Genomic DNA, 25995 nt, shown 5'->3' with positions numbered 1-25995 from the left:
TGTGACCTGTGGGGAGACCAACCCAGAGGTGGGTCTTCATTTTCATGACCATTGTTCATAATTCTGGCTTCTCTAGTCTACAGGATGCTAGGAGAATGCAAATTTACATTTAATTTATTCATTCAGGAATCCCCCTGATCTTTCTGCCCTCCCAATGTGTGTGGAAAGCACCAAGGACAAGAAAGAAAAGATGGAATCTCCCTACATAAACCCTGTCTTTCTCTCCCTCCTTTTCCCCTTCCCCCTCCTCCTCCTTGTCCTCTTCCTCTTCTTATTCCTCTCCCTCCTCCTCCTCCTTTACTTCTCCTCCTCCTCCTTCCTTTTGGAGGAGGTAGGAGTAGAAAGAAAAATACACAAATGTACAATATAAATGTTTTGGATACAGGGGCTAAGGAAAGAAGTGACAAGGGACCTACCCCTGGTGGCTCCTGGAAATCACTGTGGATGAGAGAAGGCTAAGCAATATTTCTGAGCATGAAGAGAAGTGAAGGGAGAATGCAGAGAGCATTCCAGACAGCATACATGGAAATATGATGTACAGAGGTAGCTTATTTGATTCCAAGGTATACTTTATCCTGAGGATCTAAAAGCACATTTCAGTTTCCTTTTTTCTATTCAATTATACATTCTAAAAGACTTTGCTCAATTTACTTACAACTTAAGATAATAATCCTGCCCAGGAGTCAAAGACTGCCCAGATGAAAACATGGAAGGACCTGGTTTCCATTTCTAGTTCCCACAGAAATGTTTTTAAGGGAGCCGAACATGGGCTCAGCTTCTCTAGAATTGGCTCTCTTGTCTATACAGGGAGGTTCACTCCTTTTCTGGCCGGCAAAGGCAGCATAATACAACTGGGGAATAGCTCTTCTTGTCCCCCAGGAGCAAAAGAATAAGCTTCCCATGGTTTTGTTCATGGAAATATGGTTTGTCCCATTGTCCAGAATTGTTTTTTGTGGATTCCTGGTTGGCAGTTGTCATGGAGAGGCTTGTTTCCTGGAGATTTGGCAGAAGCATCATAAGCTACAGCTGGACCCACTAGGGTACCCAGATCCCAGATGAGAGGAAGAGGGAGGCAGGGAGACTGAGGGAGTGTATAGGTAGCTCTGGAACTCACCCAGGCCCTTCTTTAATGAGCCAACATCCAACCTGGCAATCTGAAGACAAGGTCTTTTACTTTGTACAGGAAACCCTGGAGATTTGTGGTTTCTAATATTCACGGCACTGTGTGCCAACCCACATGGCTAATTCTGCAAGCAACTAGGGCTACAGAACATGACCCATATTTCTCACAAATCCCACTATTCAATGGTCTTTATATTCTTGTTGTTATACCAAGAAGACAGTCTCTAGTGGGCAATAATTTTACTTTCCTATTACTTTGTATCTGGGTCCCAAACCAAGCGCTTTCCTCTTTCCCAGCTTGAGTGGTATTTTTATTTTAGTGCAAGCCACCAGTAATGAGGGATGGGGAGATGATCTCTTAGCCTCTTGGGGTGGGGGTGGGGTCATTAGATTTATGCTTTATTTTTCCTTTGTTTTTGACTCCATCTCTAATTTGGTTTGGCTTACATGGGTAGACCAGGAGATACCTGCCCAGTGGATTCCATCCAATTTGCCTCATGTGGTGGACTGCATTGTTTATATGAGATACCCAAATAGCATGTGTTGTGCAATCCTTAACTAAGTTATATTCCAAGTACTTGGTTTCAAAGAATCTTGCAAATGAGAGGAAGTTCACCATTTTATGAGTTTGATTACTGTTGCAAAACAAAAAAAAAATTTAACTATCTCAGGGGTAAATGATTAAATGATTTAAAGATTCCTCTTTAATCTCTACCTATTTTGTAGAGGATATCTGTTTGTCTCTTTTATTCTAATTAATTATAGTAAAATGCACTTTGATATATCATACATAGATGGAGTATAATTTCTCATTCTTCTCGTTGTACATGATGTAGAATCCCACCAATCTTATAGTTCATATGTACATAGGGTAATAATATCTGATTCATTCTACTGTCCTTCCTACCGAATACTCCCTCCCCTCCCTCACTCCCCTCCACCTAATCTAAAATAACTCTATTCTTCCCCAGCTCCCCTCTCTTATTTTGAATAAGCATCTGCATATCAGAGAAAACATTAGGCCTTTGGTTTGGGGAGACTGGCTTATTTCACTTAGCATGATAGTCTCCAGCTCTATCTATTTACCAGCAAATGCCATAATTTCATTCTTATTTCCATTTTCTTTATCCATTCATCTGTTGAAGGGCACCTTGGTTGGCTCCATAGTTTAGCTATTGTGAGCTGAGCTGCTATAAATATTGATGTGGCTGCATCTTAATTTTATATACATATATTATATCTTTTGCTACATTGTAAATGCCTTGAAGGCAAGATGGGTATCTATTTATTTTTATGTGCCTTCGAACCCCTGGAATCATCATCTAAAGAAACAAGGCAGATGGGTATGCACCCTGGACTGGGGCTCAGAGGGCCTGAACTAGAATCCTGAATCTAGTGTCTCCTGGCTGTAGGAGCTGGTGAGGCTCCAGCTGGGCCTGTTTTCCTCACAAGTGAAGTAATAATTCCCAAGGCCACCCTTTTCTGATGGCTCTGATTCTCAGAGCCATCTAGATCTTGACTTAGAACTAGAGTTATTTTGGTTTTTATCACTGATTTTTTTCTCTGTTCCTATATTTCAAAAACCACTCATCTAAATTTCTCCAGTTTGGTAGAAGTTATTGATTTTACCTCTATAACACATCTAAAGGAATCCTGAATGAGAAGTTACTGTAAATTACTATTATAACCATTAAGTGTTAAGTTCCTTAAGGGAATTATTCTCCAATCAGAATAAGAATGGCTTAATCTATTTTCTTTAAATCTATTTTCAAAAAAAAAGAAAGAAGAAGAAGAAGAAGAAGAAGAAGAAGAAAGAAATTAAACAAGCAAGAAATTCCCGAAAGAGGTGAGGTATATTATTGTGGACTCTAGCACCAATGCCAAAAATACATGTGGAAGATTGACAGATCTATGGTTCTGTGTCTAGAGTTAGAAGTGCTCTCCTTTGCTTTTCTTCAGTTTATATAGGTAAAATCTAATCAAAATTAGCATCCAGGGAGGCAGAGAAGGTAGAGATGATGGGAGCGTGACCTACTGTAGAAAGCTTTACATGTTGACTCTGAGTGTCATACATTCTATCATTAACTCATTGAGGACCTACAATATACCAGACATTTTGCATATTGCAGACATTCTGCAAGGGGCTGCTACTTGCTAGTTGTATTGACAGTACTGGTTTGGCCTCTTCTTCTTCCTTGTTTCCCTGGAGTTTTTAGTACATGGAAGCTTCAGGTAAGAATTCTTAAAGCAATTAGCCTCTAAATGTTGTGTATTGTACCCTGTGGTCTCCATCTGCTCCCAGGAAAGAACTTGCTAGGCCTGAAGGGCTAATACAAAGCTGTCTAAATGCTAGGGCCTTGCCATGAGTAGCCAGGTTAACTGTTCACCCTTCTGATCCTTGCACAAATATACTTCACGTCTTCAGCGACAGGGAATTTGTAATCAGGAAATATTGCCATGAATCCGGTACAGTCCATTCTCAAGACTTCCTTCCTTTACTGTTCCGATGCATTCAATAAATATCAATTTATGAATCCGTACTAAAAGCCAAGCACTGTGTGGATGCAAGAGATGCAGTAAATGGCAAACACGTGCATTAGTTCCCTATCACTTCTAGAATAAATCACCATAAAGTGGTCTTTAAAACAATACAAAATTATTCTCTTAAAGTTCTAGAGGTCTGAAGTTCAAAATCAAATTCGCTGTGCTAACACTGAGGTATTGGCAGGCCTAGTTCTGGAGCCTCTAGCAGAAAATCTGCCTCCTAACTCTTCTAGCTTTAGAGGCCACCTGTATTCCTTGCCTAGTGGCTCTTTTGTCCATCTTTAAAGTGAGTGACATGGTATCAATGAACCTGCTCCACAATCACATCACCCTCTGTGTCTTTCACCCTCCTGCCTTCCTCTTCAAAGGACCCTGTGATTATACTGAGCCCATCCAGATCATCCAGAATAGTCTCCCCATCTCAAGATTCTTAATTATGTCTATAAAGTCTCTTTTGCCTAAAGTAACATATTCACAGGTTCCAGGAATTGGGATGTAGACATCTTTTTTGTGTGGGGGTGTGGGGGTGTGGGGTTGGAACATGGTGACGTTATTCAGCCTACTGTGACAAGGAACACAGCATTTCAAATTTCAAAGAGCCTAGGTTCCAGTTACACAGCAAAGAACAAATGGGTTAGGATTTTATTGCTCCTTTGTTTACATGCCTGCTTGTTTTTGATGTTTTATTCTAGCTATGTAGTTTCACTGGAAATAAATTTGTAAAATAAAATATGGGAAACAGTTATATTCTGTTATATTCAAACCATGTCAAGCCTAAAAATAAATCTTCCTCTTATAAAACTCTACCTCTAAAACAAATAGTTAACTGTACCATCAAATATTTTAGTGTATAAATTCAAATAGTTGCATTATCCCTATTTCAGGATGAAAAGATTGGAATCTTTATTTACAATGGGAAGAATAAGACTTCTCTGTCCTCAGCTTGTGAGAAACTTTGATCAACAAGTCTTTATTCTGAAGTTCCTGGGATTCAAATGATAAACATTCTAAATTCCAACCATCCAGGAAGGCAGCTTTCATAGGAAAAAAGAGAAGCCACATCCTCATCTGAAGTTTGGCTACAGAGGTCAGGTCTCTTGGTGGGATTCATGATCTTGTTGAGATTTTGACTATCCCTGAAGCTCTTGATAGTTTTGAAAATCCAAAAGTGAAAAACAATATGCTAGGGTATCAGAAACATAAATTATAACTTTAAGTAAATAAGAGTACCAACTTGGAAACACCATATCGGAGGCAAAAATGAAAACAGAGAAAGAGGAGGCGGGGTGGCTGCAGAAGGGCCTGAGAAGCAGATGCCATCAGACTCAAACCGAGAAGGCCATTGAAAGGGGACAGTGCCATGAAGAGTCAAGGGGCTTCTGAGGGATCACCAAGAGGCTCCACTCCACCTCTGCTTCCTACAAGTAATGTGGTCATAGGTGAGTTATTTAACCTTTTTGAGCCTCATCTGTAAGATAGGGAAAATGAGATCAGGTTGGAACAAGTACTTTCTTCCTCAGTGCCTGGATAATAGATGTTCAGTCAATGATGACAATCACTTTGTGATGAGGCTGAGGTTGGGCTGTCCTGTCCTAACCTTCCCCAACTAAGAGGTCACATGGTGCCCCTTCATCTTCTACTGTGTTCCTCCCACTGAAGGCTGCCCTTGACAATCACTTTGGCCAAGAGAAGACTCTGCTTTATAAATGTCTGATTTGCTTCATGCCCTGCGCATGCTTGAAAACACACACACACACACACACATACCCATGCACACGCATGTACTCTCTCAGAGGATGACTCTGTGTCTCACACATGGCAGCCAATTTTCCAAGCAAACTCAGGCACTAGAACAAGGGTTTGGGTTTTGTCCAATCAGTTGAGATTTGTCTGCAGGCTCATAGGTCATTTCCCCTAGCAAGCTAAAAAATTCACTTTCAAAGTGCTTTATAACCTGTAGAAACGAAAGCCCACAGTGTAACATCTCAGGTGAAAAATCCAATGTCACTCAGATCAGGCTTACTGGCTGAACTCTGGTGATTATGAAGTGAACTCTGTTGTTGGAAACCTGTGTGAGCATCAAAGTCTCTCATCACTTTTATTGGCAGGTGCCAGGGGCTCAGGCAGCAGAGGGCAGGAAGGGAATGCACCACTGAGCTAGTCAGAGACAATGGAGACGGGAGAATAAGAAGCATAGAGCATTTTGATTTTTCTAAAAATGGACCTATTTGTGGAGTGGGAAGTAATTAAAACTTATGGCCATGTGGTTTGTGTTAAATGTTAAGTGTTTCACAATGGTTAAATGTGTTCTGTGCACTTGATGGAAATGTAATTCTCTACCAACTAATTAAGGGGAAGAGAAAAAACATGGAAGGGATTAGTTTGCTAGAAAGAAAATGAAAACAAAAAAAAATATGTCATTTTACCCTTCTTCTCCATAGGGGACTTGGAGAAGATTTATTTTGGCTTTTATGGAAGGATACATTCCAGTCACAGAATCATGGAATTTCAAGATTAGCAGAGAATTGTGCATATCCACTCTAAACCCCTCTCTAGTGAGTAGCATGGGGGCCAAGAACTTGTCTAGAATATGTGATGCCCCCAGTGCTGCAATAAATAATAAATTTCCATATATTCCCAGGACCCACAACCATACATTAGTTTATAAACAAAACCTGCAGTAAAAGGTATTCACTCCTTCACTTCTTTTTAAGGCAGCCCATTCTATTTTTAAGACAATCTGGCTTTTAGCAATTTCTTCTGTCTACTAAGTAGGAAGTCTATCTCCTTCCACTCTCTATCCACTGGTCCTTGTTCTACCTTTCTTGATTATCTATTAATTATCTTTATTAACTTTACAACCGGAAATACTGAAGCTAAGATGGATTAAGAAATGTCTGCATCATTCCATAGCTATTTGATGGCACAGCAAGGACTTAAATCCAGGTCTGCCTCACTGTGAATCTCTCTTTCTTTCCATATGTCACCAAACTTTCACTCTAGGGAAGAAAACGGCTGCCTGCTATTTAGCACAGAGAACAAGCCGTGAGAAACCAAGGAGAGTGGTGTGTTCAGAGGAGGGAGAGAATATCAGTGAGTAGAGGAAAGGAGCAAGTGGAAACAAGAGCCCTCTCTGATCAGAGTACATGCTCCTAAGCCAGGCTGACTGCGGTTATCTCAGTGTAACTCACATCCAGCTATTGACAGCTTTCCACCTGGTGACATGCTTAATGGCCCATGAAATTCTAGCCCTCAGGGCTCAAGCCTGATATTTATGGTTCCCCACATAAACCTAAAGTGGATTGTAAATTTATCTCTCTCAGATTTAGGTGACTAAAATGGCTGTTCCCAACTCTGAAAGGGATAGTTGACTTTATGGACATGTTGTACCAACTTTAACAAAGATTAGGGTGGGAGGAGGGGGCAGAGGGCTGCTACTATTTGTGGGAATGATTCCAGAAGCCTCCTGGAGTGGAAGCCTTCTCCTGTACTAGAGGGTATTGAAGTTGGGGGAGGTGGAAGGGGGTTAGGTAGCAGGAAGCAGATGGATTTTGTGCCATAGAAAATAGTTGGATATTTTAGGTAACCCCAAATGATTACATCATAACAGAAAAATCATGAAGATTTGCAAACCAGCTATAAAGGGAAGTCGTTCAGCATAGACAGGAAATTCTCCCTAAGCTCCCGGGTATGCCAAACAGGTACTGATGGAGCTAGACCGGCATGCAGTGGGAGATGTCTGAATAGGAGCACACTATGTATGGAAGAAGAGTTCTTGCTCAAATCTGGATCATGCTTCCTGAGCCCTTCTCCAGAGGCCAGCCACATGTGGTTTCTATGTGGGTTTAGGCATACACACTTCAGATCTGACCTATCTGGAGACCAGCCTTCTCATCTCTTGCTTCTCTGAGGTGAACTGGCACTAGACGCTGGGTGTGACTTGTGTTTCACCAGCAGGTCCTGACATGTGAATTTAAGAGAAAACCTCCATATGTTTCCATGAAAAGATGGGGACCTAGTAACAACAATCCAAGTAATAATATTTCTTGTCCCATTTCTACTTCCCAAACACATGCATAGAAAATCTTCACTCTGCTCCAAAAGTTTTCTCTCTTCCCACTGAAGATCATAAGGGTTATAAGGAAGAATATATTTGGGATATAGTGGGACATGCTGGAAAGAACTGAGGGATGAGAGGCAAATAGATTCAGGTTAATCTTAGCTTTTCTATGCATGTGTTTGTGACTTTGGGCATAGAATCACAATCTCAGTTTTCTCATCCATCAAGTGGGGATGAAAATATCAACCAAAATATTGTTATGAACATGAATGACACCAACATTTGTAAAGTAGATTGATTTTAAAACTAGAATATTGTTTGCAAGGGGTTGGCCTTAATTCTGCCTTCATATTTGAAGATAATTTGTTTGGAAATCCAGCCAAGCACCACATCGTCCCCAACAGCCAACAGAAAATAGCAACCTCCTTCTGAGGTTGCTCTCTCTCCTGCTTTCATCCCACAGGAAGAGATGGTCTCCTCAGAGGGGTGCTGACATCCCCAGAAAGCTTTCTTATCCTTGCTTTCTGTCCCCATTTTCTGAGCTGTCCTCCCCTCAAGGGCAAAACAGTGGTTTAAACCATGTTTGGAAACAAATTCAAATGTGAGTGCTTTGAATGTGAGTGCTGAGTTGGGGGTGGGATTTTCAGGCCTCAGCTCTGTGAGTAACCTGAGGCTGGAATGCCCTCCTGAGGTCCATGTATAAAAGCCAGCAGCGTAAATAGGAACTGAGGCCGGAGAAAGCATAAATGTTCTCCCAAGAGTTCAATAGAGAAAGGCTTGTTTGATCCTCTCTAAGCTTCCTGAAACCGAGCTGAATATTTGTTTGTTTTGTGGTAGCTCAACTTTTTTTTTTCCTTCTGGTCTTTCAGTGCATGGCTGTTGGTTTCTCTGTTTAAAAGAAAAATGCATTTTCTCAGTAATGATGTTCGCATTCTGCTCTCCGCGATACCCACTTCTAAAGGCCATTTCATCATCAAGATAAAGTTCTGCTAACTCTTGGGACACAAGAGCTAAAGGATGTGGCTGGTTACCATGACTTGTGCTTACCTCTCAGAGTGTGTCATTTGGTGCACACGCCTAAAAAATGTGTGAACAAAAGTGTCTAGATTTATTTTTACATTGGCGATTTGATCCCGTGAGGGGAGAAATGGCAACATCAATGACTGTGCAGAAATGACAAAACAGCATTTGAGCTCTCAGTTGGCAAAGATACAGAGGCCACATCAAGGTGAGTTTGCTACTCCATTGTTTTGTGAGGGATCTATTGGTTATTAATGCTATGTGTTTATTATGTTGATATTCATGACACCTCAGTGTTTACCCAGCTCCATAGATGCCCGATCCAAAAATTAGACAGCCAGCCCAGAACAGCACAGTAGGGAAAATGTCCAGGGTTGGGATCCAGAATGATCCGAGGCTTTGCCAAAGGTAGCTATGGTGGCAGAGCCTTCCTTTTGGCTTCCTTTCTGGTCGATGTGTATCAACATGGTAAAACTAGCATATGATGTCGGGTTGATTGACAACTCCTAAAACAGAATGTTCTGAAGTTGGAAGAGTCAGAAGTGGCATGTCAGGGCTGAGATGCCTGGCAGATTTTTCATGTAGTTTTTTTTTTCTATACTTTGTCTCCAGAGCACTCATGTCCCTAGGTTTCTGTTTGTCTCTGAGCCCCTCAAAGTATGAGAGAGAGCACTTACAGCCAAGACAGCAGTGGTTGGATCTCCTCTTCGGGGCCAGTGAACACAGGGAAAGAGTGCCATGGATCAGGAGCAAGAATCTTATAGGCCATGGATTTTTTTTTTTTTTTCCTGGAAGCAACTGGAAACCAACTTAGTGACACTTAAGTCCTTCACCTGCTCCATGACTGTGGCCAGTGTGTGTGAGTCAGAATGGTACCAAGAAGGGCCCTCAGCTGAACAGTCGCAAGAGTTACAGGCCCTGGCTTGGAGTGGGAATGTTATACTATGTTCAGAGTCATGGCAACTTGGACTTGGCAGCCAGATCTGCTTCTGAGATTACGAGGGCCTCGTGGCCAAATGCACCTGTGATGCCAGTTGACCTCAGAGTGGGATATAGATTGAGAAACCGTTCATAGCTAACAATTCATTTGCCTTCTTTACCAGCTGGGTAGTTAAGCTACAGCATGCAGGTTAGAGTTAACTTGCTCTGCATCTCGCTCTTCCATCTATTCAATATAAAATACACAGGGAGTAGCTAAAAGCTTCTTCCCTCTATAGCCCAGAAAAAGGTCGGGGGAAGCTTCCTAGAATGAAAAGGATATTTCCACAGTGTCTTTTATTTCCATCATCAAAGCAGGTCAAATTAACCCTTAAAAACTGAGAACTGTCTGTGAGATACAACAATGACAACTTTTCCTTACAGAAAGGCTATTTTTCAAAGGATGATTAAAATCAGATTTCATGACAGACATGTGTCCATATCTGCCCCTCTCAGAACATGCTATATTTCCCTCCATGAGTAGCTGGTTTCTGTGTTTAATCTGTAATATGTGACATTTTTCTATAGTAGAGCTGAAACAGAAAATTTACCCCAGGAATAAAGGAGACCAGTTATAATGCTTTGGTTGGAAAAAAAAAATTATCCGTCCCAACATTTCCTTAGCCACAGTTTCCTATGAAAATCATCTGTAGACACCCAAGGTTGAAGTTCCAAAATTATTTTTGTGATTCTTAAAGTCCAGAAAGATGCCCCAAATGGGAAATTCCACACCTGGTCTCATGTGAAAGGTCACAGTCAAAAATGCTACACTAAAAATATTATAGAAAATCACCTTCTACATAAATGAATTTTTGTGTATAGACTTGGGTCCCATTCTAAGATAGCTGATTATGTATATGCAAATATTCCAAAATCTGAAATCCCAAACTCCTCTGGTACCAAGCACTTCAGATAAAGAACACTCAACCTCTATTAACAATGCATCCCATATTAATGTAATCAGGATATGCATCTTTTTCTACCAATGCCAAGTTCTTTCTTATGTTTATACATGTTTAAAGTAGATAGTACTTTATTACATATCAAACTTTCAATTTATCTGTATCTTCTTCGGGATCCTACTTGGAAGGCACCTGCATGCTCACTTGCACACAAATGAGACACTGTTGTGCTTTCCAAAACACATTCTCTCCTTCTTTCTGTCACCTCCCTCCATCTGCCCCATGCTAAGCTGGCCAAAGTCAGCATCCTGTTCTCCCCTTTGGCCTGTGATCTCCATTCTCCTTGTGTAAGCCTTGATGACCCCACACCTCTCAACAGCCACCTGGCATGGCAACCTGCAATAGCCACCTCGCTCTCCCTCCTCCTCACCTAATCCCTGAGGCTCACCCAGCTGCCCAGTGAGCCTGAGGGTTCTGAACACTGCTGTGCCAGGCTGAGGGAATTTATTGGTCATGTCTGTTGAGGGTACAGAAGAGGCTTTATTTAAGTAATGGGTATCCTCTGGCATCTATTCCTCTCAATAATAAACGCTTCACAGGAGGGTTTTGAGTACTTCTTGGGGATAAGGCATTGAGTTCTTTTCTCTTTCTGAACAATTATGGTCCTTGACTCTCTCCAGTACAAGGAGAGCCTCTATAATTAAAAAAAAAACTAAAAAATATGATAGGAATAATAAGGCTTTCAAGGAAGTAATTCAACCCACCCTTTTGGCTAGTTTTATGCTCTCAGCTTTTCTCTCTTTGCTTCGGGACCAGTAGTCCTTTTGCTCATTTCACTCAGTAAATACTTAGCAATTGAGACACTGACTGAATCTGCCAAGGCCTTCTAATCACTCAGTAGAGAGGTGGGGACCCATGATCCTGGCAGAGTTGAGGAATCCCAAAGTATCTTCCTTTTCTGACTCAGAGGGTTACCCTATGGGTTCACTCACAAGCTGGATGCCACCAACCAACGTCGAATCTGAGTATGGTTCAGGGATAGAGAGACCAAGCAAAAAGATTAGTCCACCACAGCATATCTGAGTATGGAGAAACCATAGAGAACATCCTGGTGACCAAGGAAACTGAGATCTACAGTTAGTAAGCCATATACACAAAGTTAGTAGCAAGGACCACAGAATGTACTAGAACAAAAGGAAAAACAACATGTCCCATTCCCAGTCAATAACAAGTGAATAATTTTTGGACAAGACTAGCTAGACTTATCTTCCGGGTATAGATACTATCACAAGTTACTGAGCTCAAAAACAAATATGAATGAAAATCTTTTCGTTTATGCAGCACTGTGTATTTTCTGCCTCCTTCTCAATCCTTAATTAAGTTCTACAGCCACCCTGTGAAGCTGGTCATTACCATTGGGTGAGGAAATGGAGTCCCCAAGGAGCTATGTGGCTTGCCCAAGCATACGAGCCTGACAGGCCAGGCAGGGTGAGGCTTTCCAGTTTCTGATGCCCACGCCCCGTGTGCAATCCACCCTTGTCATCCTGGGTCTTCGAGTAGGGAGCAAATAAACAAATGATTATTATATTGTTTTTACTTCTGAGGAGCAATGGGTTCTTACTCAAAATAAGAACCAGGACAAAACAAATAGCAACTAGTAAGAAAATTACTGGGGAATAGTTATGCCATTACTGGGGACTTGGAGGTGGCTCTTTCTGAACCTGTGTATCCACTCATGAGCTTCCCTTTATTGCTCCTGTCCCTAGGTTTTGTTCAGCAAGGGTAGCCTATATCTGAATGGGAAGTGGGAATTTGTAGGGGTGACCATGATGTTCTCTAGAACCTACTGTGTAAAACAGTGAAACAATAAGTTCATCGTCCTGGTGTTAAGTAAGTTCTGTGTGTCTCTGAGATGCCCTTCAATGCACATCCCAGTTGAAAAGCCAAGGTCCCACCAGGGTTTTGGAGAGTTCCTAGGTCTGAGAGGGTAAGGGGCAGGCACCCAAGGTTGTGTTTCATGGTCACCTCTTGTGCTGAACTTCTGCTTTCCATTGATTTGTTTTGGATTATGAGAAGGCTCGTATACATAAGTATGTGTGTGTGTGATACATTTATCTATATATATCCATGTACACACACATTATGAAATCAGACCCTTGCTTAAGAAAAGAAAAAAAAAGTTTCCTGGGACATTGTACTGGGTGGGGAGAAGAGGATGGTAGGAAAAAATGGATGTCTTTCACAGAAGCACAACTACTTGAAGTTGATCTCTGGGGGCTATGTTGTCAGAATGTTCCAGAGTCGGAAGCACCATAGATTTTCCCCCCCTCTAGTCACTTCCATTGTCCTCCTTTGTCCTTTTTCCATTCCTATCTGTCTTCTTTCCTCCCCTGAGATTCCTAGTTAATTAACTACCCTCCTTTCTCCACTCTCACCCCACTATCCTGCTCCGCTCGGTCGTCTTGATTCCTACCACGGTATATCCTCAAAGTTAGCTTCTCACAGAATTTGCCTAGGCAAAGACAATTCCTTCCCACAAACAAATTTGGTATTACAGTGGTTTTAATGGCCATTTGTCTATGTGAGACTCACTGTTATCTCAGCACATATCATAAGCCCTGGCAACCAGTAGGAAATCAATAGTACGTGTTCTGTGGATTAATCAATTAAATAGTGCTGTGAAAGGGTCCTGCTATTTTATTATACTATAATTCTGGCCTTGAGTGCTGGATAAAAAGAGGCTTAGCCCCCAGAATAAGACAGGCCCACTGTTCACCCACTGCATGATGGGGGTCTCCAGTCACTGCTGCCAGGTCACTACATGCTCCCACGGCCATGTTCATTAAGAAAGGTGGCTATGTGGTCAGGCCTCCGTGAAGGCCCAGGGTGGAAGGACACACCACCAGCAGCTTAACATGGCTTGCCTCTTCAAAATGAAGAAACATGGGAGCCAGAAGAACACAACCATAACATTCTTCTTAAAAAGTTCTTCTTAAAAAGAACTCAAGTAGTAGGCTGGGATTGTAGCTCAGAAGTAGAGTGCTCACCTCACATTAGGAAGACACTGGGTTCCATCCACAGCACCACATAAAAATAAAATAAAGGTATTGTGACCTCTATAACTAAAAAAAAAAAAACTCAAGTAGAATGGACTAAATGGAAACAATTGCGAAATCTTCATAATAAGGATGCATTTTCCAAGTCTGTGCATATTTTAATATTCTGCAGTTTCAAAAAGTCTATAATTATAAAAAAAATTCCATATAAAAAATTCCAATTGAAAGTGAAGAGACACTTCAAAAAAAAAGGATACTTTTCTAAGAGATATGTATCTGGGACCCTCAGCCTTCCCAGAACAGCTCCCAGGAAGGTCATCAGCGTGAGGTAACAACCTCAGGTTTGTTTTTGTGTCTCAACACTGTTAGGTGTTTAGGTCATTCAAGGCCTGGTTGAAGACTTATTCTGTCCCTCAAAACATTCCCTTCTTCAGAGTTTGATGAAATAGTCCTTTATCTCTCCCTCAACCTCCCTGTATGGAAATGTTACTAAGGCTGCAAGACATTTTCTCAAACTAGTCCCTTCCCTAAGTCTTTTTTAAGGCAACATGGAAATAGTATTGCAAAATGAATCATTAAAAAAAAAATCGAAGTGCTTTCTGTGCTATTCTAGTAACTTCTGGGGAAGGTGAGAAAAATGCAGACATTCCCGAAGCCACTTTGGTTACTAATAAGTCTCAGAGAAGCCCCAGTCACGAGGTTGCTTCTAAGTTGCCACACACTGTCCTGAACCTTCCTTCTCAGTTTTTTATTTATTTTTTCTCATTCTAGAACAGCCAGCAAATGATTTCACACCTTTTTGTTTAGCTGCTAAAAGCAACACAATAACTCCCCTCAAGGCTGCCTCTGTGGGTTCCAAAAATAAAATGGGCTCATTTTCATGCTAAGCATTCGAAGGCTCCTAGGAATTCTAATGAAAGGCAGAGGAAGGAAAGAGGGAGAAAAGAGGGGTCAGACTCAAGAGGGTCAGCTTCTGCCTAGAGTTACCAGTCACCCCTGCTAGAAAGGATAGGTAGAAAATTCACAGAGAGAAAGGTGGACTAATACACCATTATCCCATTAGCCTTCTGTCCCTGACCCCACTGTTAACTGTAGTAGCCTTCCAGATAAGAAATCTCTTAGGTAGGAAAGAGCCTAACTTGCTTCCTTCCAGGTCAGAATATAAAACCATGGATCTTTGAGATTCTACGTTAACTTTTGAAATTCAAAGTTTTCTGGGCCTAATTCATTAATAAGAGACTCATCATATTTCACACATTATGTTAAAAAGAATACTGTGTAACACAAAGCACATAATTTGGGCCCCTGCTAGCCAGCCTAGAATGCACAAAAAGATCTCAGTGAGAATTTGCTAGAAGTGTACATGCTGCCCACCTACAATAAGAGGAATCCTTATAGGAAAGACACTATCAACTAAAGTTTGCCTGTCCAGAGACGGTACCTGCTCACTAAACTATTCCCAACCATAGCATTACTTAGGTAAGAAATCACACTGTTGGAAATTCCCCTCATTTACTGAGTCCAAATGGCCCTGCAGTAGTTTGTACTCACTGGTTCTGGATTTGTCCCAGAGACCAGCACAGAATCTGTCTTTTCATGCATTGATCCACTCTGGATATATGTTCTGGAGCTGGAACCAATAGGACTTGCTAAGAGAAAAGCAAACACTTGACAATCAGGTCTTGAGTCTCCTCCCCTAGAAGAAAGTTTCTTCTATTCTTTCCTCACATGGTTTCCACTTCCTTCCCTGGGATGTGATCCAGTTTGCACAGTGTTCCTCTTAGAGCACAGCACCAGAAGTGCTCCCACGTGCGAACGGCACTGTGCAATGGAGAATTTCCGGAGCTGAAGAGCACACACCCACAGCCAGACCTTACCTGAGCCGATTCTTTTAGTTGATGTGTTATATTGTAGGTCACTTTTCTCACCAAGACCTGTGAAGAAAGGGTGTGATAAATGATCTGTAAATGGGATTTCTCAGAGAAACTAGCAGCCACTTAAAAGAATTAAAAAAAAAAAACAACTAAATGATTTGAAAGAATTCCTTTATTTATAAAAAAAAATCTACATGCAAATATTACAATTACTTATCTTTTATGAAAGCAGATATCGGAAGTATTTCTACTTGGTACATTTAGTACGATTTACTTACTCCATGTCGAGTATTTGAAAATTTTCTGACTGCATATCTTTAAAATTGATCTGAGATTCAGTCTTTCTCTTCAAAGAGTCATAGGATCCCTAGACATGGAAAGGACAAAGATTTTAAAATCTAGTCATCAGCTCTCAGGAAAATACTATTACTCCACAATATGTATTTATTCAGAATTCATTCACCAGATAGTTTCCGGGTGTCGACTCTGCAGTAGGCATTGGTCCAAGCTTATTCAGGGATGAAAAACAGAGTTCCCTTCTTTCTTGGAGCTCACATTCCTAAAGGGAACAAAAAATAAACAGATAAGCAAGATTGAAGATAATTTCATATAGTGACAAGTGCTATGAAGAAAATAAACCAGGGCTGTGACAGTAACTAGGTCAGGGAAGACAAAATTTAGGAGGAAAATGTTTGACCTATCTGTTAAGAAGTTTTCAACTCTAGGAGAATCTAGAAAAAGCTTCTTCCGGGTTATGGAAACAGTCAGTGAAAAGGCCCTGAGGTAGAGAAAAAAGATTGATCCTACCCTGGGAATGACCAAAGACCAGTGCATCTGAAAATAAATTCAAGTAGAAGACATAGCAACAGCAGGTGAAGTCAGAGGAAAGAGGCAGGCAGGGACTGGGTCACATGGAACTTTGGAGGCTGTGGTGAGGATTTAGGATTTCATTCCAAGTCCAGTAAGAAACCATTGGAGGGTTTTAGGCAAGGGAGGTAGCATGATGTGATTTCCATTTTTAAAAGTCCTCTCTCTTGCTGTACAGAGAAGAGTTGTAGATGGCTTAAAAACAGAAAGAGGGAAACTAGTTCGGAGGCATAGCAATGACCTAGGCAAGAGATGCAGTGGCTGGTGTTGATGTGGGAGCAATGAAAATAGAGAAATGTTTATAAATTCTAGATAAGTTCTGCAAGTAGAACCAATAGGACTTGCTAAGAGAGAAGCAATTGGAGTCCAGGGGGCTTATGTGAATTCCCTAAACAGAGAGGAGGGGGAGAGTGCCTAGTAGTAGTGCCATTTGCTTTAACCCTAGTATAAATCCTAATATTGCTGGGAAGGAACTATTATTTTGCCTACATTTTACATATAAGGATCCTCAAGCTCAGCAAAGTTAAGTAACTGACTCAATTTCAAACATGGGTGGTAAAACAGGGATGCAGACCCAGGACTATAGGACTCCACATCTTGTAGTCTTTTTCCACTGGACCATGTTCTTTCCTAGAGCAGTGGGAGAGGAGGTGCCCTGAGCAGCCTCCTAGAATACGGCTCCTTCTCTGGGTCTTTTCCTCCTAGTTATAGATGTTTAATGAGCTTGTAAGCAAATACTATCCCTGCAGACCCCCATATCATATTTGACCAAAGTTAAGACCCCTTTTTCTTCTTACCCCTTGCCTGGCTCCTCACAACTCCTGGGTGAGGGTCAGTCAGCTCAACCCTAAGCATTTCAATCATCAGAGACTCAAGGCGGGTGCTCACCTCCCTTCCCGTGGAGGTATAGCTGCAAATTGTGCAACCCGATGACAACTCTTCTATATTTAGCAGAAAGGGCAGTGGTGAGGATCTGACCAGCTCAATTTTTTTTTTTTTTTTTACAGTTTGAGTGTTCAAAATCTTAGGCAGTTACCTGAAAGGCACATTGGCCTTGACAGTCTCTGAGCATCAGGAAGTTTCCCCATCTCACAGGGGTATCCATTGGAAGCCTTGTTCCAAAATTATGCAGCCATGTGCTGTAGAACAGAGACTTGACATGCCGAAAGTTCCCCTTACCCCGCCACTCTGCACCCCTGGAATGAAGAGGTGCTGGTCCTGTGGGTGCTTTGATGGCTTTTAAGTGTTATTCTAAGAAAGGAAAACAAGCATGAAAGATTTAAAGGGGAAATGGACTATTACTTGTTTATGCATTTAATTGACATGCATGGCACTTCGGTTTTATTTCTTTTCAATGTGGCATGGAAAGGAAATACAAAGGGCTGCTTATGGTTTGAGAGCAAAGATAAACTTGCTTGCTGGGGTGAGGGGCAGATAAAAGGCAGCAGGTATTCTCAAATGCTTACTATGACAAAATCATTGCCACCGAGGCTGCTCGTCACTTATACTTAAAGTGACTAATTTTGAAAGTGAGGCACAGTTCAGCTTTTCTTGAGGCAGACCAAACCAGACACAGTAAATCGCCCATGACTCTGACCCTCATCACTGTTGGTCAGCCAGAGAGAATGATGTACTAAAGGAGAGCTGAACGATTAAAAAGAAGAAGGTAGAGACCATTAAAGAGAAATGGGAATCTTCAAGACAGTAAAATGTGGCCATTGTATCATAAAAAGGGAATTTACAGGAAAAAATAATTATTTCCATTGAGTACGTACTTAGAACCTGTTTCTTTTTAACATGCAAGGTGTATCAATCCTTGGTTGTCATGGGCAGGGGAAAAGACATTGCAGAGGGATTCCTATTAGTTTTCGAAATAGCAATTTTAAGAGGTAGCTTTTTTTCATACCTTCTTCCAGTCCCCAACCTCGTTTTGGGTTAAATCTTATTCAGAGGAAAGCACTTGGTTTAGAAATGTCCTGTCTCATTTTCACAAAATCTCTTCTAATGAGATGAGTTTTAGTGTTGCTGTGTCTATTAAGGAAAGAGGTGAAGAAATAGAAAATCCACTTTCTATTGTAACACCACACTTCTTGGGACTGAAGCTTCAAATACTATATTCCAGAAGTTAGTTAATAGACCATTATGGAGAAAACAAAAATTTTATGCAACTTAGGGGGAAAGATGGAAATACAGTAAAAACAAAGGAAAAAAAATTCATCTATGAACCCATCACCCTAAGATAGCTTCTGTTAACAAGCTTTAAAAACAAAACAAGGTTATTCAGTCATGCTTTGAAGAATTCTAACAGGACCATTATAATTCAGACTTTCTCTTATTTTCTGTTTTGTGACAGTTTCTGGCAATTTTCTACAGATTCATGGGTTGATATCTTTACTGGTGCCCTAGAAGCCCAAGCAATGGTGATCTTTTAACATTAAATGTCTCAATCTTCTTGCTGGAAAATTTCTTTTCTGAAGATGAACCAAAAGATACTGAATTCTTCTTCTTTTTATTGCTGTTCCTACAAATATCAGGAAACCAAGAAAGTCCTTTCTGATTTTCTGTGTCATAGCAGGAACCCCACCCTTCATGGACAGAAGAGCTTACACTGTACCATTTTCACCTAAGACCTAAAACTTTAAAGACTCTCTTTCTCCAGTAATTTTAGACAACCTTCTGATATGTCATCTTGGCCACCTTTTAAGTTGAAAGAAACCAGTATAAGAATAGCTTTGAAAAAAAAAAAAACTTATCCAAAAAGGAAAAAAAAAATGAATTTGGGTTGGAGAAGCTACTGGTAAAAAAAAAAAAAAATCAGGAAAGAGATCAGTAAAATGTTGAAAGAAAACCCCAAACATAATCTTGCAAGGTATAAACAGACTACATATGTAAGCTGTGGGGGCTGTGTGGTCAGCAAATGATGCCATGATTATTTTTAGCTTATCAAAGAAAAATAAATTTTTCTTGTATCATATAACAAATTAAGTTCTAGATGAATTAAAGAAATAATATTTTTAAATTAAACAAGTAGAAGAATATAATTCTGCATATTTATCTAACTGTCTGCAGATTTCCTTTATTTTAGAGCAATGAAAGAAATCACATAGTTAAAAATCAATATATGAGAATATGGAGAAATATGAATTTTCTATATTCAAAAAATGATTGTAAAATCAGAGAACAAGAGCTGCTGGTATAACTCAGAGGTATAGTGCTTTCCTAGTTAGTCACTGGTTTCAATCCCCAGCACTCAAAAAAAATTAGAAGACAAGAAGCAAACTGGTAAAATGATGTATGTTTTCAAAAATTAAGGAAAAAAAATAGTGTTACTATACATTAAGGAAGAACTAGACAAAGGTCAGGAACTGACAATTCATTGAAGACAGCATACAGATAGCTTATTGGTCTGGGAACAATATTCAGCCCAAGCCTCACCAGTGAATACAAAGCTAAATATCAGAGACCTAACAAAACAGCAATGATTTTTAAAATGACATTAATCAATACAGTCAGAGGTTCAAGATTATATTTATATACAGTGTAAAGATAAATTGATACAACTTTCTGGGTAATATATATTAAAGTCCTGAAAAATGAGGATACTCTCTGTTCCAGAAATACTACCTCTGGTAGATTATTCTTCGGAAATCATTTGGAATGCTAAGATTTATGCACACAAAAATCACATTTATTTAAGTACTATTTATAATGGCTAAAATTATAAACATCATGAGTGTTCAACACCAGGAAAATTATCAAATTATAATAGTCATATGATGGAAAATCATGCTGTCATTAAGAATATTGTTTAAAAAATTAAATGCATGAGAAAATACTTTTGATGATTGAACAAAAAAAGTAATATGTGAAATTCTGTGTACAGAATCTCAGTTAGGTAAAAATTCAGAAAAAAATGAAAAAAATAAAAACCAGTTCTGAGAACAATAATCCCTAGATGTTACCAATGGTTTCATTTAGCTAAGATGATATGATTTGACGATATTTTGCATGTTTCTTTTAACTGCTCTCTGAATTCCAAATTTTCAACCACATATATGGTAGGTATCCTTTTCCTTAGCCATCTTTGATTATGCTCTATTTTTAGTGGGAATTATTGTATTCTTCTAAGTCCAGAGAGGTATCACTTTCTACTTTTGGTTAATTTATTCCAAAGGGCAGATTTCTGGGTTTTCTGGGGAAGTAACTACTTTCTTTTCCTCAGGGTTTAGTTTTTCCTTCCTTTTCATTCTTTTTCCCAATATTAGCCACATTTGAGCCAGGGGAATGAGCACCACTCTTCCAAGAGTAATGGGGTGGAATTGTTTCACCCTGTCATTCCAAGCCTGGGAAGACATATTGAGAAGAACACAGATAGATAGAAAGCTGGTAAAAGTCTCTGCAAGGGCTGGGTCAGCAGCTCTGGCTCCCGTTCTTCTAGAAGATAGGATGATGTTGCATATGTACTTCCTCAAGGGTCCATCAGAGAAATGGACAGAGGGAATATTTAACCTAAAGAAAGGTTTTGGTGTTTGAAAATGACAATTCTTTTTTTTTTTTAGTTGTAGATGGACACAATACCTGTAATGTATTTATTGATTTAGATGTGGTGCTGAGGATCGAACCCAGTGCCTCACACGTGCCAGGCAAGCACTCGAGCACTGAGCTACAACCCCAGCCTCTGAAAATGACAACTCTTAACAGCAACAGATTCCATAACCACAAACAGAGAGAGAGAGCCAGATTTGCAAATGAAGGACCTAAAATTCAGTCAGTCATTCTGGGAGTTGACTTAGGCTGAGCACAGCAGAGGATATTTCTGGGCCAAGACCAGTGTACAGTATTTTGTACATATTTTTGAATGCACTTTGTCCAATTCATTTACCTGATGATTTTAGCATGTTTCTGTTTCTAAGGTAATGGAAGGCCTCCACACCTCTGATTCATTTCCATCAATCCAAGTAGCATCCTTTGATGAGAGCTCCTCCATCCAAGAAGACTTGAATGCTCTTGCCTTTAAAAGTGTTCTTTCCCCTTTAAATACCATAGTTTCTGGTTGTAGAAAGCATCTTTTTACTCAAGAGAAGCAAATTCAATTAAAAACCAAGTATACAGATTTTGAATATGCCTGCCAAGAAATACCTTGTTAAAAATTGTAATATCCCACAGTTTAATTATTATATTGTTAATTGTGGCTATTTTTTATACCTAAAACCCAAATCTAGCTTTTTGAATCTAATTTTTCTTGGATTCAATGTTCCTCTTTCTCCTTCCTCCCCACCAAAAAGTAATTTATTCTAGTCAGCCTAAAACACATAATTCAGCAATACGCTACCATCACCCTAAGGTTTAATGTTCTTCCCACTAAAATAAGTGAAAATGGCACATTATCCTCAAATTTGGTGGCTAAGGGAAAGAAATTTATGGGAAGAACATCACCTAACAACTATCCTTAAATTGCAATTTGAGGGCCACAGTCATTTGCATTGTTCTGCTTGCCCTGAGGCAGCACATGGATGTGCAGAGTCATGGTGGCCGCAGCTTGGCCTAGGTGACAGAAGCCATTAAAGGGATGCGGAGGACCAGGCTGTGTTTCATGGGTTTCATTAGCTTACTTGTTGTGTGGGAGGCAAATTGCGTCTGAAGGGCTCTGGATTTGCTAACCCAAATGTTAATCACTTAGAAAAGAGCAAGAAATTAGTTAGTGAGATGTTTATCAAGTACCTGGAACAAGAGTTGTCTTTCTGTGAAATATCATTCTGGAATGAAAGCCAAAATCTGTCTCCTATTCACTTGAACCTAGGGGAAAAAAAAAATCATGTCAGAATCAGTAAAGCAAACAACAAAGAGAGAGAAATGAAAACAAGCTGATATTAAATAGGGCTGGAGGGGAGGGGAAATACCCAAGCTTCAGTAATTATGAAAGAGCTGGGGTGTTGAGAGATAAAAAATGGTAGCACACTTTGTCTCAGAAGACAATGTCTGGATTCGCCAAATGATACAGAATTTCCCAGGTCATGGAGGGTGGGTCAGGTAGAGAACTAGTACCAAGTAACTAAATGGCCTCTCTAGAATCCAAGTGGAGGTGATATTTTAATGGGCATGAACTGTTTTGGATCTTTGGTTTTTTAAAATTTATTCTAAAAGTAATGAACTATTACAATTATTTTAAAACTCTATCATTACAAAAAAAAGAAAAAACAAACAAACAAGAGGCTCTCCTCCCCACATGCCCTGACTTAGAGAGTATCTTTGTGAAAAGTTAGAACTATTTTTCATATTTTTTTAGAGAGAGAGAGAGAGAGAGAGAGAATTTTTAATATTAATTTATTTTTTTTAATTTTCGGCGGACACAACATCTTTGTTTGTATGTGGTGCTGAGGACCGAACCCGGGCTGCACGCATGCCAGGCAAGCACGCTACCACTTGAGCCACATCCCCAGCCCCTATTTTTCATATTTTAAATGTATATACTAACATGTGTTTTAGTATGTATATGTACATTTAATAGCGTTTTTTTTGTTTTGTTTTGTTTTTGCTTCAAAGAGCCCTTGGGAAGGGTACCCAGTTTCCAACTTTTCAGACATGGGGAGAAGGAAGGAATATTCAGGAATCATTAGTAAACACTAGTTTGACTCTCTCCATAGCAAATGAAGTTGAATTTCAATATTATTTAAAGAAGAGTTTCTCTGATAAAAATGACCTTCTGTACATTTCTTAGGTTGGGGAAGGAAAAAAGAAACTACATTTAGAATTTAGAGTTAGGCAATTGATTTTAATTGTGGCTCCTATTAATTACTCAGCAATTTCAGGCAGTTCTCCACTTTCCTATGGAATCTTTCACTTGTGGAGAATGTATGGGAAGGGTAGAAAATATGAACTTGGGGACTTGGACTCCTAGCACTGCTACAAACTATACCTCCCTTTTGGCAAATATCCAACACTTCTCAGCTGGGGTCACACATTCTGCCAGCTCACAGGTGCCATGAGACTTAATTACCAGTACTTTCAAAGACCTCTGAACTCTCTTAGGAAGGAGGCTATTTAAGTTCAGTGTCATATTATCCAGTTCTTGAAGCATTCATTTTATAGAGATAGAAATGAAGAATTCAAAGATTGGGCTGTGCTCCAAACGGAATGTAGAAAAGCTTTTCTATATAGTATAAGTAGAGGAAAGGCTTTATGGTTTGTGAAAAATCCCATTATAACTTCCACACAGATAATATGCATCTCACGTGTAAAATACTGTAGATATTAATTGAAGGTCATCAAAATTCAAACTGCCTTATGTTCACCTTCTTTTTCCATTACTAAAAGGTGCTCTGTGATTTTCTCCTACCAGCACAATCCTATAAAATGCACAGTCTCACTCTTGTCATTTTACAGGTGCTACAATGGTACAAGTTGGCCTGGGTGGTCTTCACTCCCCGGGCCAGACCAGAATACCAGGAAGTTTTCAAGAAAATGAGGGCAACAGTTTTTAAGGCTTCAGACTTTATAAGAAGTATTGTTCTTTAGTTTGTGCACTTCCTAGTTTTGGAGTGTTGAAATGCTTCTTTTATGAACTAATGGTAATTGAAGATGGCAGCTGTGTTTTTTTTAAGCATTTTTTTTCAATAAAATTTAAACGTGGCAACAGAATGTTGATCTTCTCATAATTTTGATTTTTTTCCCTTTCTTTTTACATTTTACTGGTCTATAAAACCAAAACTCTGGAAAACATCAGTTTACAGCTATCTATATTGCAATAGGGAGAATGAAGATAATTACCATTTTGAGCTCAAAGTATCAAATTTCTCCCTTACCAAAACTTGCGCCTCAGCTAATGATAAGTAGGACATCCAATGCTCTTGAGTTATATTTCTCTCTCTACCCTCTAATAGGGTTCCTAAAATTAAGCCGCTGAAAGATCAGAAAAGAAGAAAGGAAAAAATAATCTGAATGATAAATAAACTGCTGGTTAAGTGAATTCAGAATCGATTAACAGTATGTCCTATGCAATATTTGGAACATGCTTATACTAAAAAGTTATTGGTTGTTTATCTGAAATTCAAACTTAACTGGAAATTTTGCATATTACCCTGAATAGTCCAAAGACTATTTAACCCCTTGGAAAATACATGAGTAGTAGAATATATATAGTAGCCCCTATATAGAAGTGGCTAGGAATAAAATAGTCTTGATTATCATTGTATTGTCTAGTTTTCTTGTCTAAAGGTGAACTAGTTAGATTATTAGGTTCTTATAAAAGCAGTTAAATCCCCAGAAGAGTAAAACCAGTTAACTTGGCCCCAGCTGGCTGGGAGCTGATAACCCATGGTTACAGCCAGCCCTGCCAAGTTGCCTCCACTGCCCACCTCTGAGGTGGCTCTTCACATGCCACCCAGTAACTTGCTTCAACCCACACTGAATTTCAGGATCTGAAAGTTTATGGGTGGGTGATGGGGAGGAAAGCCAGGATCCCAGGAAGTTGCCCTTGGCCATACTCAGCATAAGGCCAACATACTTGCTCTTTTTGTTTTGTTTTGTTTATTTTTCAGATATTAAAGGAAATAGGAAGTTAAAAATTCTCTCTCTCTCTCTCTCTCTCTCTCTCTCTCTCTCTCTCTCTCTCTCTCTCTCTCTCCATTCTACCTGGTAAACATGGAGTTCCCCATCTTAGCTAAAACAAAAGTAATAATAAAACTGTCAAGTAGAGCTAGCACATCTCTGGTAATATTTGTGGGGAAATTACTTTCCATCTACAAAGTTGACACCTATTTTCTGTTAGGGAAATGAATTGATATGAGCTGAAGATTGGCAGGGAAATAGGAGTTCAGGTCAGTTGCCTGGGGTACATTTTATTAACATGTGTAAGAATGTGATTGGTTGGTTTATTATTTTATCTTATTGTCATTGTCCCCCTGGCCACCTAAAGGTTGTTATGAAAGGAATGTGTGTTGAGGTAGGGGTGAACAGTGCTTAGACATTCAAGTAAATGGGAGAGAAAATCAAAATGTGCAATAGAACCCATTTTTGGTGGTTAGTCACTCACAATATCCTCAGATGCTTAGAACTGAGAAGACAGCTGGGCTGGAAAGTCTTATCTGTTTCAAACACCATCCACCAGGTGACATTAGACAGGTCATGCTACCCCCAGACATTAGTTTCTCCCCTTGCAAGGAAAAGGACTAGACAGGCTAATGACCAGTGGGCTCTTTTTGCCCCAAGTCTCTAAGGAGGTAGAGAGGAGAACACGAATCCTTGAGTTACCCGCAGAGGGTTGAAAGACTATAGATTTGAAATAACACAAACACGCTTCTTCATCTCTTGCTCTGACCTCCAGAAACAGAAGTTGGTCCATTCTGTTGAGAGCCACAGCCGAAGGGGCCCCAGCAAACTCCCAGCTGCCGGCTCACAGCGGCCCCAGCAACATCTAGCTGATTGGCTCCTCTGCAGTGATGCTCCTTGGAGATGCTCATTGAGCTGTTTCCGTGGCCTTTCAGACTGCCAGCTGATGATTGGCTCACAGCGGCCCCCAGCAACATCTAGTTGATTGGCTCCTCTGCAGTGATGCTCATTGGGCTGTTTCCCTG

General features: G+C 40.0%; 1 protein-coding gene and 1 long non-coding RNA gene across 2 annotated transcripts in view; both read left to right on the top strand.

The window, feature by feature from the left end:
• The window catches only part of Rora (RAR related orphan receptor A), a 675937-nt gene that overhangs the window by 518982 nt on the left and 130960 nt on the right, over positions 1-25995 (top strand). The gene's annotated exons all lie outside the window — the stretch shown is intronic.
• LOC131424841 (uncharacterized) lies at positions 1482-8954 on the top strand. Its single transcript, XR_009228410.1, has 3 exons — positions 1482-2968; positions 4551-5105; positions 8596-8954. It is a non-coding gene; the product is annotated as an uncharacterized LOC131424841 (long non-coding RNA).

The sequence above is a fragment of the Marmota monax genome, unplaced genomic scaffold, assembly GCF_021218885.2.
Source record: "Marmota monax isolate L192 unplaced genomic scaffold, Marmota_monax_Labrador192_F-V1.1 WCK01_AAM20220418_F8-fsc00001, whole genome shotgun sequence".
In the NCBI taxonomy this organism is placed as follows: domain Eukaryota; kingdom Metazoa; phylum Chordata; class Mammalia; order Rodentia; family Sciuridae; genus Marmota; species Marmota monax.
Note: the sequence above shows the minus strand (reverse complement) of the source record. Positions and strands in the feature narration are given on the sequence as shown.